Source organism: Drosophila sulfurigaster, chromosome 3 (assembly GCF_023558435.1).
Source record: "Drosophila sulfurigaster albostrigata strain 15112-1811.04 chromosome 3, ASM2355843v2, whole genome shotgun sequence".
NCBI lineage: Eukaryota > Metazoa > Arthropoda > Insecta > Diptera > Drosophilidae > Drosophila > Drosophila sulfurigaster.
In genome coordinates this window covers 52710630-52725144 of record NC_084883.1, presented here as the reverse complement: position 1 = coordinate 52725144, position 14515 = coordinate 52710630, and the positions used below count along the sequence as shown (strand labels likewise).

The following is a 14515-nucleotide window of genomic DNA, read 5'->3' as shown; positions in this document are numbered from 1 at the left end:
GCATCATTAGCCACCGGCTCAGCTCAACTCAGTCGAAGTCGAAGTCAAGCCTCCGGCCCAGCCATAGACACCGCTCTACCTCCACTTGTTGTTGTTGCCGTTGCTGTTGTTGCTATTGTCATTATACACTTTCTACACTAACCAAGGGTGCTGTGATTGTTACTCCAACTTTGCTACACAGGTAGCAGGCTTATATTCCAGTAGTCATTTAAGCAGCTGTGATTATTAGAGTATCTACTCAGATATTTATATATGAAATTTGTAGTTTATATCTCTAAGCGTCTCTGAGATAAAAGTGGGTAAACTAACGGACAGACAGAAAGACAGGTAGCACGCTTACGAGTATATTCTAGTAGTCATGGCTTTTCGTTCAATCAGCTGTGACTGTTGGATAAAGTATCTCTTCAGAAATTTGTATATGAAATTTGCAGTCTGTAGCTCTAAAAGTCTCCGATATAGAAGTGTCTAAACTAACGGACGGACAGAAAGTCGAAATAAATCTCCCTATTGATTTAGTTTGCTAAAAGTATAGTAAGGAAGTATTCCTATTTGAATAAGTTGTGCAATAATGATAAACCAACCTTTTTATAGTTGTTATTATTTATGTTTATTGGATTGCATTTAATATTTATCGATATGCTTATCACAAAATATGAATTTCTGAAAAGGAGTGTTCGCTGCAAGATAACTTAAGAAAACACAGTTTTGTCACTTTGATATTACCATTTAAATTTATCTTTCTTGAAAATAAAATAAATATATAAGGCTTCATATGATATGAAATTACACTAAAATTATTGATAGTGCCCCTTAAGTTTTATTATTTTAATAAATTTATAATTTAATAGTAGCCAATTATTGCTGTATTACTTTGTTTAAAAAAAACTTCATTTTTTTAGAAGAATATAAAATTGTATTTTGAAGAGTAATACATTTTCTCCATCAAAATTAAAATAACGAAACTATAAAGCAACTATAAAAATATTTGCCGTGCTTGCATTCTATATTCATTAATGAAAGAATTATTTGTTTCTACTAACGATCTTTTATTTTTTTCAATAATATTAAATTTTAATATTATTTCATATTTAAATATAATGAAATTATTTATAATTTCTCCTCAAGTTTTATTATTTTATGTGCATTTGATTTTGTATTAATAAAGTTTTTAGCTATAGCAAAGTTTTTAAATCAAGATTTACAATCTTCTTTTCATTTTTCAAACAAATCTCGATTTAGGATTGTTTCAAACTAAAAATCTTATTTCAATATAGTTCTTTATATACTTATTTCAATCTTATTTCTATATAGTTCTTTATTAGATCGAAAAGATCTTAAATCAGGATATTTTCTCTCTGTGTTCTAATCTTCCCCACGTTGGGCGCCAATTTAGTATCTGTATACAATTCATTTATTTTAAGGCAGAGTATTTGTGGTGCGGCTTTTAGCAGTTGACAGACATTTCCTACATGTTGCTATTTGCTGTTTGTTTGCTCATTGAGCGGCCTTTCCATTTTCCCACTCACCTTGTTTGTTGTTGCTGTTGTTGTTGCTGTTGTTGTCTGCGACTGTTGCTCATTAATCCCGATTCCGATTCCGATCCCGCCGCAGTTGCTGCCCAGCTGCACCTACTTTTAACGCTTTTGTTTGGCTGGCTGCGAGCGACCGACATCGGGGCACACCTGAGAGGAAATGCGTAACGCTCACAATACCCTCTCTTCTTGCCCCTCTTCCATTGCCTTGCCTTCATTCGCTTTTTCCCGGCTGTTGCTGTAATTTCTACGAAATTAGCTGAGTAGTTTATTTTTTTCGAGTCGAGTTGAGTCGAGTTTGCAAACATTGAAGAAAGCGTTGCCACAGCTGTGTTGCTGAGATTTGTCCACGCCGGCGGTCATCAGCATCAACAACAGCAACAGCATCAACAACAGCAACACACATGCGGGTTAAGGGTCTGATGAGGTTCACTGTGGCCTCCTCAAGTGGCGCATTGTTCGCCCTATTGACAGCCATTCAAGTGGAATTCCCGCGCCCAGTTGCAGTTGCAGTTCAGCAGTTGCTGTGTCTTTTAATTGTGCCATAATTAATGTGGGAACTGATTGGGAAAATGTGCCGCTGATTGAGCCATTACACGCACCCGGAGATCCAAACAAATAAAAGAAGACAGCAGCCAAAAATACAGAGAGACACAAAGACGAGGCCATGTTGAAATTGTCAGCACTTTTGAAGAGTTTTCGAGCACTTGAAATCTTTGACGACATGGAAATGAACCTTGTCCAAAATGAAACTCAAATTTGACAAAATATGATCCATACAATGGAAGCAAAAGAGTTAAAAGACACACTTGAGGAACAGTTTGAAGTATTTGATTGTTATGGATTCGAATGTCTTTTCACTTGTGTTTACTAAAATATTTCAAAAGGCTTCAAGCTTTGGATACCAATTGTTTACAATCACTTGAGGATTGCCTTAAGAGTGTCTTTTCAGCAGTTTTGAAATGAAAATCTAAATGTAAAGATTCCATTTCTAACATTTTGAAATAACTTATAACTCAATAATTTCATTGTTTTCCAGAAATACGCTTCTTCAGATGACTGTATATAAAATTTCATTACATTTTGATAGTTAGTTCGTGATAATTCGATAGAAAATTCAGCTCGAGATGTGAGATTCCTTTAAGGAGTGAGAAAAATCATTCCACAATAGACTCTCTACTTAAAAGCATATTTTGGAACGATTTTCTTTATGCCTTTAAAGAACCTCACTTTTTATGTTTCGTTTAAAATGCGCTAAATTTTTTATAGAGTGGTTTGGAATGATTGTATTTCTTCAAAAATGGTTATATTGATTAATTAAATTATATTTGGATAAATAAAAAGTGTTTTCTTACTTAGTCACTTAGTCACTAATGAATGATGCGTTAATAATGTTTGTATAAAAGTTGAAAGATTGAAGAATTATATGCATTTCATCTTAACAAAAGTACATTTTTTTTCTTTTAGTCGATTCTAAAATAAAATTAATAAGAAAAGCATATAATTTTAAAAATAATAAAGCAATTTACTTTACATAGAATACTAGAGACTCTGAAACACTTCTGTGCAAAAGTTACGATTGTTATTTTAACTGTGATCATAATAATGAATTTGTAAAGAAAACAATTTATTTTAAAAACATAGAATATTTTTGTACAAAAGTTAATGTTATTGCAAATATGATCATAATAATAAATTTGCACGTTCGAACGTATTTAAATTAAACTTAAATTACAATTTAAATTGCAAAATTTCAATGCACAAAAGAATTAATTAATATTGCAAGGGAATTCCCCTATAGAATTGAGTTTGAATGAAATTTATAATCGCATTTTTCGCAGAATTTCAAATCCTACTAAGCAGTCAGAATTGAAATCAAGTTTATAAGGCACATGACCAAAACGAATTTTGAATTTATTTATTGACATTTAAAATGGAAAAATATATTTTTTGCATCGAAAATTAATTGAGTTAGTTTTATGTATGGATTACAATTAATCAGATATATGATTAATTATTGTAATTTTTTTGCTTATTTTTTTTAAATTTTGTTGTTGTTGTTTTAGTGGCGTCTATAAAGCTGAAGCTTAATAATAATCACATGATCACGATGTTTGGCTCAAATCCTCAAAACATGAGCAACATGAGAGACTTGAGAGACAGCTGCTGTTGCTGGCGTGACAACTCAATTTGACGGGCGTGTCAAGTAGGCTTCATATATAAGTATGTATATATGTGTAGTATATAACATTAGAACCAGATGTGGCGACCCACCCAGGCTCCAATCCGTTAACAGGCTCGACTTGGACGCAGTCATTTGGCACATTAAATCCACGCGTCAACAGGCGACTCGAAAATGTTGTCATTGTTGTTGTTGCTGTTGTTGTTGTTGTTGGAGTTGTCGCTGCGCATAGTTTAGACCAGATAAATCTCAAGCTAAATGGCCAAAAGTCAAAATAAATTAAGCCCACATGCGGCAAAACACGGAGCCAAGCCAAAAGCAGCAAGAGGCAAGAGGCCAAAAGCTGCAAAACTGAAAACTCACAAACCAAAAAGCAAAATCGAAGCCGATGACGGCGACGGCGACAGTCACCAAAACAAACGTCACACCCTTTTGGCCAGGCATTTGACCCACCACACAACAGCAATAGCAATAATAGCAACAACAGCAGCAGCAGCAGCAATAAACAGTAAAAAGTCTAACAACCAGGCCCAAAAATCAAATTCAAAATCGGCGTCCGCAAAACGACGCCCACATGCAGATGCCAAGCAAGGAGGCGACTGCGACGACTTCCAGTGCAAGACAATGGGCACGGCTGCAGTTTTGCCTTTGCAGATTTGTCACCAGCTTGTTTTGCCTACGTCGACGTCGACGTCGTCGCCGTTTTGATTAAGTTGACGAAACGACGGCAAATTCAAATGTGGCGCACATAAAAATTTTGGAGTCCAGCTGACAAACAAAACAGAATACAGACGGGCACAAATCAGGCACTGGAATTGTAACTGGAACTGCAAGTGTGCAGTGTAGCGAGTAGGGGGGAGGATGGGGGGTGTACAGGCTATTGGACAATCAGTCTTCATGTTACTTTTGCCCTCGAAATGTCAACGCCCTTTTGAACGGCTGCTGTTACTGTTGTTGCTGCTGCTGCTGCACCCCAATTGGAATGCTGCTTTCCAGCTGGCGCTCTCTTTTGCGTTCTCTTACTCTCTTGTTCTTGAGAGAGCTTTCTTGTGCTTGCAGTGTGCTTACTTGCAAGCGTCTGCGTGTGTGTGTATGTGTGTGTGACATACTTTTACTCCTGAACGCATTTAATTATTCGAATTGAGACATTTTAATGTGACACGGCATGTGTTTGTGTGTATGTGTGTGTGTTTGTGGGTATGTAGGTGTGATATCGAAAAACTGTTTGTTTTGCATTTCGCATTTGCACGCGCCGCTTCGAACGATCGCCGTTCGCAAATTTTATGTTTACTGTTGCCAGAGCGACGCAACGTCAGCGTCTGTCGCCCAATTATTTTGTCCCGCCCCTCCCTCTCCTTCTCTGTGCACCTTTGGCGACGACGCCGGCGACGTTTGGCTGACATTTGAGTTCAAACACCTGCAATGCACTCATACTCGCACTCACACACACACACACTCACATTCATGGCATTCAAGCAGTCACATTCGTATTCGTAGTCGCAACTCGCATTCGCACATGCGACGCTTTGCTTTGCTTTGCTGTTGATTTTTTATGCTGCTGCTGCGCTAATTTGACTAAAATTTTGTAATTTATAACCATTGCGGTTGTAGGTTATAAATTCAAGTTAATAGACTTTAATTGCTGCAGTCGCGTCACCTTCCAGGCCCACATGGAAGGCCTGACTTCGTTCGCTTAGCAAATCCACAAGATCAACAACAAAATTCCCACAAAAACTGACTCTGCCGCAGTCGCTGCCTCTGCCACTGCAATGGCTTAGCTGACCAAGCGACCGAGCGACCCAAACGCTGGCAAAATGAAAATGACGTGAACGCCAAGTTTGATCAGGTGCGCATACAAATCTTGCGGCAACTTTCAGTTAAACAAAACGACGTAAAGCAAGCAAAAGTTAATGAGAAAGTCAAATAAACGAAACAAAAAACATGCAAAGTGTGCGTGCGTATGCTAGTGAGCGAGACAGCTACATTGTGGGGGTGGGCAGCCAAAGCGAGAAAGAGCGACAGCAAAGCAAACAAGCTGCGCAGGCGTGCTATAAAGCTTTTTGCGTTTTATTTACAGCAACAGGGTCACAACACTGCGAAGATGCTGTCAGCAAGTGCAATGTGTTCGAATGTGAGAGAGAGAGAAGGAGAGGAAGGTATGCATGTAGTTAGTTGGGAGGCTGACCATGGGAGAAAAAGTCGCTGGAAGCGCAAATATTGCAAAGTTCAACAGCAAAAATCAACTGCAGCTGTGTCAATAATGAATCTTCACTTTGCTCATCATCATCAATATCAACGCCCAGTTGTCCAGCTCGACTCTGACTTTAAGTGCCAGCTGAAACTGAAAGTGGCGCTACAAGTGCAGCGACGTCGACGTCAACGTCGACTGCAGCTGATAAGTTCAGACACACAGAAGAACAAAAACGAAAACGAAAGAAAAACAAAAGCAGCAATAAGATCAGCAACAACAACAACAACAACTACTACTGTGAGCCAGACTCTATTAATCTGAATGCGATAGCGATAGTGCGAGGTCTGCGCTGCAATTGCAGTACTCTTTTTTCCTTTTTTGGGTGGGCCTGTGCAAACAGTTATTTATACGACTGTAAAAGGGGGAGAGCTTATCAGTGATGCTCAGCGTGGGTTGGAGCATGTCTGACTGTAATTTAAAGCTGCATCTGCGTTTTTATCTCAATTAATCTTTGGAGATGCGTTGATGCGATAGAAACTTCTCTTTGTTTTAAAGATTTCATTGATCAAATTTAAAGATTTACTTAATTTAAGCAAATGATTCATTGAAAAAATGCTAAATGTGATATTACGAAACGTGCGAAAATGAAAAATATTTATATTTATATTTCGTTAATGTGCTAAAAATGGCTTATGGAAATAATGCATGAATATGACATAATTCTATATAGTTAATATCATTTATAATTGCGTGTTTTCAAATTCAACCCGCAGTTACAAGTTGCATTATTATTATTAATACTTTTTTTTATAAATCATCTACAATTAGCAGAAACACATCGTGAAAACGAGATTTTTTTAAATTTTATTGTTTATGAATAGTTTTTTTATTTTCTCTATTCATTGCGAACCTTGCATCTTCATCAGATTATATAATTCGTTTTTAATTGAAATTTTATGCAAGTTATTAAAACACTATCAAAAGGGAATTTTTTAATGGACTCATCGATTTAATTGTCTAACAATAAAATTGTAGAAAAAAGTATTGGCAGCATCTCAAGAAATATCTCAATTAAATCGATTTACTTGAAACTCGTTTCTGATGCGACCTAATGACCAGATTCGACACGAATCGCATTTAAGTATTGATTTTTTAATGCATATAAAAAATTGTAGTTTTTAAAGTCACACTTTATTTCCCAGAAACGCACTTTATCGTTATTTGATTTCATTGGCGCCAGTCGCCGACAACCTCCGCCATGAGCTCCTCCTAGGAAATAAGTTTAAATATATGTATGTATAGTATATATATAGTGGGGAAGCTTGTTCTCTGATATGCGACGCCGCTGATTGTTGGCTCTTCCAATTCCAATTCCAATTTCGTGTAATACTCATAGTCAGAGTTACACAATTGAGACAATTCTATGAACGATTTGATTATGTGGCACAAACTAACGCATAAAATTGTTTATTTTGATAACCCGGAATCATGTGGAATGAGTGAGAATGCTTTAGAAATATTTGATTCTTTTGCCTTACGATTTTAAGTCTTTTTGTAAAATTGGTATTTAGGTTTTGCTGGTATTTTGCCAAAAAAAAAATCATAAAATTAGTTGCTCAGAAATTTTCTTATGATCTTGTAAAAATGCTAGAAATCTGCACATAAATAAGAATTAGGATTTATATTCCAAAGGTTACCAAAAATCTTTCTTAATTTGAAATTTATGGATTATATTCCAAAAATAAGATATTTAAGATTAAAAAATCTTTTTTCTATATTTCTTAGCTTGAAATTTATAGATAATATACCAAAACTAAGATATTTAAGATTAAAAAAATCTTTTTTTTTCATTTCTTAACTTGAAATTTTTTGGTTTTATAACAAATCTAAGATTTTAAAGATACTATAGTATATAAGAATTAGACTTCATACTTCGATTTTTACAATTTCTTAACTTTAAATTTATGAAATTTATTCGATATATTTATTATTTTTTCACATTCCTAACTTTTAACTATTAGATTATATTCCGAAAATAAGATATTTAAGATACTATATGTTTTCTTTGTGGTTTTTTATTTGACAGGGTGTCATCCCTATTATATATTCGTTTTCTTTATTTGATTATATGATTATAGGGTCATTGGTTATTCTAGATCTTTTAAAAATTATTAGAAATCTAAAGATAAATAAGAATTAGGCTTTATACTTATTTTTCATAAACTTTCTTAACTTGAAATTTATAGATTATATTCCAAAAATAAGTTTTCATGCATATTTTTTTACACTTTCCTTATTTTTACCTTTTAGATTATATTCCAAAGAGTAGATATTTAAGATAATATATGTCTTTCTTTGTGGTTTTTTTATTTGACAGGGTATCATCTGCATTATATATTTATTTTGTTTATTTGATAATGTGATTAAAGAGTCGAAAAGGTCGTTGCTCATTTCAGATTTTCTCTCCGCTGTCGTAATTCGCTCGTCTTTACATAATTGACCATTAATTGTGACTTAGTGTTTATTTATTTTCTGAATGTCTCTCTCCGTTTGTCAGACTGTCTGTTGTCGCTTTTCATTCTCATAATGATTTAATTGCAACATGACATGACAAGGGATTTGCTTTGCTCGCTTCGCTAAGTTTTTCCATTGCGAAATCATTTTTCCAGCATTAAATTATTATTATTAATGTCATACAATGGTCATTTGTCACGGTTGTTGTTGTTTCTGTTGTTGTTGTTGTTGTTGTTATTCTTATTATTGTTGCAATTGCAGTTGTGTGTTTCTAGCGGATTTGCCTTTTGTACTTTATGGCCATTGCATTGCATTTTATTTCTGTATTCAGTTAGAAACCGATTATGGCAATAACAACAACGACAACAACAGTAAATATTGCAACGCTTTATGCCCAACGTAATTAGCGCAATTTGCATTTCCTGACTGACTTCGAGGTTGATTTCTCGGTAATCGCTCCGATTGCCTCCGCTTGAGTTTTTCCCATTGTGATTTTTTTTTCTCTTTTTTTTTTCGTTTTGCAATTCATTTGAAATCGAATTGTAACTATTTGAATTTGTTTTTATTTTTTATTTTCGCTGCACTTGCCGTAGCAACAACTTTGCAATTTTAACGGGCTTTTCGTAATCGAACTTTGCTGCTGCACCTGTTCTCAACTTGAAACGAAAGTGAAAAGCATAAAATTAACATTGTTTACACTTTGAGGGGTTAGTGGGTCGGTTGCTTTGCTCACTACTGTGTCCATTGAAAGTGAAAAACTGCTACTAAACAAATTTCACTTTTCATTGCTTAATACATATTAATAATATTGATTATTACATATTGTGGCGATTGTGACTCAATGACTCAATCGTTTTCCTAGAAGAATTTTGAACACCAATATTTATTATTCAATTATGTAGATTTCATTTTACATAGAAACAAAACATTCTAATCAGATTTTTCTGCAGGCCAATGCTAACCAAATTACACAAACACAAAGGCAAACACAGAACACAAACACAGCCACGCATACATCGCCACGTACGCACATATGAGCTTGCCACAAGAAGAGGCTGTTTTTTTTTGCGAGCGAGAGCGTGAACGAGAGAAAGCGTGTCCGAGAGAGGGAGAATGCAAGAGAACGATTGGATGAACGGCGAGCGAACTGTGCAAATATTCTTGTTCTGAGCGTCGGTCGGCTTTAGATGCGCATTTGGCAGCCCTCGAACAACAGCTCCAGTGGCGCAATTGGTTAGCGCACGGTACTTATAATCAGTACTCTGTGTATGAGCTATGCCGGGGTTGTGAGTTCGAGCCTCACCTGGAGCAAGTCGTTGTCGACTAATTTTTTTTTTGCATTTTTCACTTTTTTTAAATTATTAGCTAAGGTGGAACGTGTTTTCAACGTGTTGCTGTGATTTTTAGCCAGCTTTTAGGGCCAATAAAGATAATTTTGTCGTGTAAATGTTTCGAGTGCCTGCAAAATGCGCGCTTGTTTGACCTTTGAGTGGGAATGTTTTTGTGGGTTTCTTTTTGAAGTACACATAAGCTGCGGTAATTTTTTATTAAGTTCTATTTTTAGCTAGTTTAGTTGTTAGTTATTTGATTTATATATTATGTTTTGTTAGGTTTATATTTGTATTTTAGTTACTTAACAATTTGTTGATTTTCAGCTTAGGATTTTTGAGGTTTTCTTATAAGAGTAAAGATTTTAACCAATTTTTGTAGTTATATAAATTTGAAATTTATTTTTTTTTTATAAGAATTTGTTAAGTAAATTTATTTATATATTTTTAAATATTTTTTTTTCTTTGGTTATATCATTTTTATAATTTTAACTTTGTTATGATCCCATACAAATTTGGCTTGTAAACTTTTAACTTTTCCTTTCCTTCTTTATATTTTTAGTTGGTTTGTTATTAATGAAACACATTTCACATAAACTGTGCCAATTAGTTAATAAATTGATTAAATAATGTATCTAATTATTATTTGATTTGATTTTATTTGGATTTGGAATTGACTTTCTATAATTTTTATTTACTTCTTTGGAAAAGTTCGCCTCCGCTTTCTGTTCATAACAATGTTTGTGTGGGTTTTTGTCTGCATAGACAAATTTGCTTATAAACATTTCACGGATCTGTCAAAAAAATTATTCAGCCAAAAACTGAAACTCAAACACAGTATAGGAAATGAACACAGATGGCCCCATCGGAGGGAGGAAGGAGGAAGGAGTGTGAGTGGTGGCAGCTGAGTGAAGCAGCTGAGTTTGAGGCTGAACATGCCACCCAAACAAATCGAGTGCCGAGTGCCGAGTGCTTGTGGCAGAGTTTTTTGTTTAAATCTCAACAATATCAACAGGGCCAAAAGAAGTGGCAACAACATGTTAATCATATGGCAATGGCAAAATACCAAAAACAAAAACCAAAAAACTATTCCTTGGAGAGCTGAAAGGTGCGTGTTTTGTTGCTGAAACCTAAAAAGCAGCAATTAATCAATAATAAAATCAAACAATATCCGCTGTGGGGCGAGTCAATTGAAAATTATGAAGAGCGAGGCAAGGTCTGGTGCCTCGAAAAAATCTAAACATTGAAACGCCAAACAGATGCGCGCCACAAGCGAAGCAGAAGAAGAAGAAACAGCAGAAGGTGTTGAAAATGAAAGAGATGCCCCATCGTCATGTGGGCGTTTGTGGCATTGCATTTGTGGCAAATGTATTGTGGAGTCTCTCGACTCAATAAAAACGAGGCAACAAAAGCGCAGCCAATAAAATGTTGGCGGCTGTTTGTTGCCGCAGTTTTGTTTACACTGAAGAGGCTGGCCACAAAGTGTTGCACAGATGACTTTCAAGACGAACTGAGCACTTAGCATATTTGGCGAGCAGCTGCAACATCGAGACGCCTCGCCTCACATCGCATCGCATCGCATCGCATCGCATCGCATCGATCGATGATTTCGCGGTGGTCCTCAATTTTTATACCCGCTATCCATTGGGTAGGTAGGGTATTATAATTTTGTGCCTCTATGAAGTACGTGCAACAGTTTAGACGATATAGCCATCTCCTTGCTTAGGTTGGAAATCTGATATATTTTAAGCTTTTAACATATAATAAACTCTGAATAAAAGCGGTATAATTTGAAAATATACCAAATTGATATACCAAAGGCTATATTTAGTATATTCATGTACTATAACATTATAAGCAAACTCTAATAATAAACTTTGAATAAACGCAAAACAGTGCGGTATAATTTGAAAATATACTAATTTTATATACCAAAGACAATATTTGGTATATTGATATACTATAACATTCAAGCAAACTCTAATAATAAAATTTTAATAAAATATATGCCAAATTACCAAAAGGCTATATTTGGTATATTGATATACTGCAACTTTCAATATATGCTAATATGTGGTATATAGCCTTTGGTATATTTTGATACTTTTTATGGTAAATTAATTCGGTATATTTTGAAGTCAATACTGTAATGTTCTGCCTTTATACCCGTCGGTATATTTTCAGTATTTTTGCGGTATTTAAAAACAGCATATTTAAAAGAATAATACTGTTTTTTTTATATATATTTTCAGCATTTTTGGTATATTCAAACGGTGAATTTTAAAAATAATACCGCATTGTTTTGAGACAGTAATCAATATACCAAATATAACATTTATTATGTTTTTAGTATTTTTGTAGTATATTAGAATGAGGCATTTTCAAAATAATACCTAATTGTTTCGCTTTTATTTACAATGAGATAGTAATCAATATACCAAATATAACCTTTAGTATATTTTTAGTATTTTGGTGGAACATAAATTTGGTATATTTTAAAATGAATACCACATTGCTTTACTATAAATTGAAATGAGTAGCAGGTATCTCAAAGTCGAGCACACTCGACTGTAGCTTTCTTAGTTGCTTTTTTTTGCTATGGGCGTGTGGGCGCTTGCTTGCCCCAAAGGGGCAGCTGTGGCGTGCGGAATTTTAAAGCAAATATTTATTCAAGCAAAAAAAGTCACAGGACACAAGACAAGGGCTAGAGAGAAGAAGGAGCAGAAGAAGCATCGTCACTGGCATTCATTATGTGTTTACAGCTGCAATATTTGGGGCAACATTTATGCAAAATAAACAAGCCAAAGGGATTCATCAGCCACACGCTTGCTTTCGTTATGCTTTGCTTCGTTCGATTTCGTTGAGGGCAGCAGCAATTGATTTGGAACAGACCACCCAACATATCAGCTCACACGTAGCGGAACGTTCCACCGCACCGCTTGCCACATGAGGCACATGAAGAAGTGCTCGCAACATGATCGCGCCTCTTGCAGCTCATCTACATAGAGTTCTTCCTCTCTGGACTGTCTGACACTCATGTTGCCAGCTTGTTCTGTTTCATGTTCCTTATGTTGCATCGCTGTCTTTTTGTTTATTTATGAGCGGAGAGCGGAGAAAAAAACCCAAGTGAGAATTGGGCCAATTAGTAGCATTAGTTCCTGATCTCACTCCCTTGGGGGGCAGCTGTTGCCTTTGCGGCATGTTTGTGTCTTTTAACACTAATTGCAACGTGGCGCACAGCAAGAGACTCTCTAAAGAGTGAAAGAGAGACTCTCTAAAGAGTGAGAGAGAGAGTCTCTCCGAGTTAAAGACTTATTCATAAATATCGACACTCATAATTAACACTTGTCTCACAATCTTGAATACCCGTTTCTCGCATTTTCTCAGATTAATTCAAATCTGCATCGTGCCATATAAATTTGATTCTCGATTCGATAACAAGTACATTGGCACATTAATATGCAACTGTCACACGATATTAATCGATTTGCACATTATTTTTATACGCACACAAATCAATTTCAGAATTTCGGCAGCGTCACATTAATAAATAGTAAATAATTTGGCATTTATCGTTACACATTCGTTAAATTTTCTTAATGAGCAATTAATGCAATGCTATGGGGAATATTATATAACTTAAGAAAATATTTCTTGTTAAATTACGTCAGTCATTTTTTATTTGCTTACGAGCAACAAAATATTGTCAAATTAATGGCGAAATCATGAAAAGAATTCACATCAAAATATTAATGGCATTTTAATGTAATTTTAAATTTAGAAAAGTATGCAATAATGGAAAAATGTTCATTTGAGAATATTTTTTCATTTATTGTTTAGAAATACAATTTCAGTTTTGCATCATTAATAAAAAAAATTGTTGCCTTTTTAAGTTGTCATCACTTTTTGTTTATTTCTTTTTTTTAATGGACATTTCGTGAATTTTTTTGTAGTACTTAAAATCGAATCCAATATTGGGAACATTAAAAAATTAATAGTAAATGTTTGTCAATTAACAAAGATATTTTATAATGTTTTTATGCATTAAAAAAGCTATTGTCTAATGAATGAAAATATTTTTGGAGTTGCGAATATTTAGTAATTGCGATTTGAATAGTCAATTATTGAAACATTTATTTTATGTTTTCTGGTTGCTGAAAATGTTTAAAACATCTTTGTAAATATAAATTAAATAACCTACCATATTATTGTGAATAATTATTATTTGTTAAATATTTTATACACTACGTTTTACTACAAGAAAAATACATTTTAAATTTTATAAAACTATACTTTAAAATATTCTCGGAAGATTTATTTTTAGTAAGTTCTCAAAATCAATATTATTTTGAATAGAACCAAAACCCCAATACCAAATAATATACCGTAAAAATACTATAAATTCGGTATATTTCAGAATTTATGCGGTATAAATATTAATATACCTCACGAATTCTACAAATATACCAAAATTATAGCATTTTTGTGGTATATTATAAGGCCATATTTTGTAGATCGATTAAGTACTAACTTATAAAATTGTTATCCGATCATTTGTTCTTTATTCACTTTATTATTTTAGTTAAAAACTGTTAGCATATAAAATATGTATTTTTTTCGAGTAATACTCTAGAATTGAAATGGATTCCATGTACTTACATTAGCTCAAATTGAAATTAAGCGTGATCTTTTGGCTTTTTTACGAGGCTATGACTGTACTGCGATCAACAGGTGTCACTAACAGTCGCTGACAGTCGACAGACGTGCC

At 34.4% G+C, this 14515-nt stretch overlaps 1 non-coding gene across 1 annotated transcript; it reads left to right on the top strand.

The window, feature by feature from the left end:
- Window positions 1–9634: 9634 nt before the first annotated feature.
- Trnai-uau (transfer RNA isoleucine (anticodon UAU)) lies at window positions 9635–9730 on the top strand. Its single transcript has 2 exons — window positions 9635–9672; window positions 9695–9730. It is a non-coding gene; the product is annotated as a tRNA-Ile (tRNA).
- Window positions 9731–14515: the final 4785 nt, after the last annotated feature.